Source organism: Myotis davidii, unplaced genomic scaffold (genome assembly GCF_000327345.1).
Source record: "Myotis davidii unplaced genomic scaffold, ASM32734v1 scaffold5709, whole genome shotgun sequence".
Taxonomy (NCBI): Eukaryota; Metazoa; Chordata; class Mammalia; order Chiroptera; family Vespertilionidae; genus Myotis; species Myotis davidii.
In genome coordinates this window covers 5596-6372 of record NW_006299749.1, presented here as the reverse complement: position 1 = coordinate 6372, position 777 = coordinate 5596, and the positions used below count along the sequence as shown (strand labels likewise).

The window sequence follows — 777 nt, the reverse complement described above, 5'->3', positions numbered from 1 at the left end:
GAGAGCCTTCCAGGTGCCTCTGTCCAGGCTGGTGTGTGGGCTGTGTGCTCCCTCCCCAATCCAGGTGTCTGTTCACTCTCAGGATGGTCACATGGGTGCTGCTGGAGTGTCCCATGGTGGATGCAAAGTTCCTGAATTTTCTCCCATCCCCTCAGACCCTCCAAAGGCACCGTCTCTGAGCGTGAGGTCACCCTGAGGTGCTGGGCACTGGGCTTCTACCCTGCAGACATCAGCCTGACCTGGCAGCGTGACGGGGAGGACCAGACCCAGGACATGGAGCTGGTGGAGACCAGGCCTGCGGGGGACAGCACCTTCCAGAAGTGGGCGGCCATGGGAGTGCCCCCTGGAGAGGAGCAGAGATACACGTGCCATGTGCAGCACGAGGGGCTGCCTGAGGCCCTGACCCTGAGATGGGGTGAGGAGGGGCGGTGGGCACAGAGCCTCTTCTCAGGGCAGCAGGGGCACTGGGGGACCTCAGTGAGGTTGGGTCTGAGGCCTGGGGTCAGGGCCCTCACTGTCTCTTCCCTTCTCCTCCCAGAGCTGCCTTCTCAGACCTTCATCTTCATCATCATCATGGGCATCGCTGGCGTCCTGGTTCTGCTGGGAGCTGTGGCTGGAGCTGTGATGTGGGGGAAGAGGTGATCAGATGGGGAAGGTGTAGGGTCTGAGTGTCCCCACCAGGCAGTGACAGCGCCCAGGGCTCTGATGTGTCTCTCTAGGCTTCTAAAGGGGAGACCGTACTGAGGGGAGGGGTGGGAAGATGGGAGAACTGGGTGC

The 777-nt window shown here is 61.9% G+C and overlaps 1 pseudogene; it reads left to right on the top strand.

The window, feature by feature from the left end:
- The window catches only part of LOC102771694, a 14132-nt pseudogene extending 13479 nt beyond the window's left edge, over positions 1 to 653 (top strand).
- Positions 654 to 777: the final 124 nt, after the last annotated feature.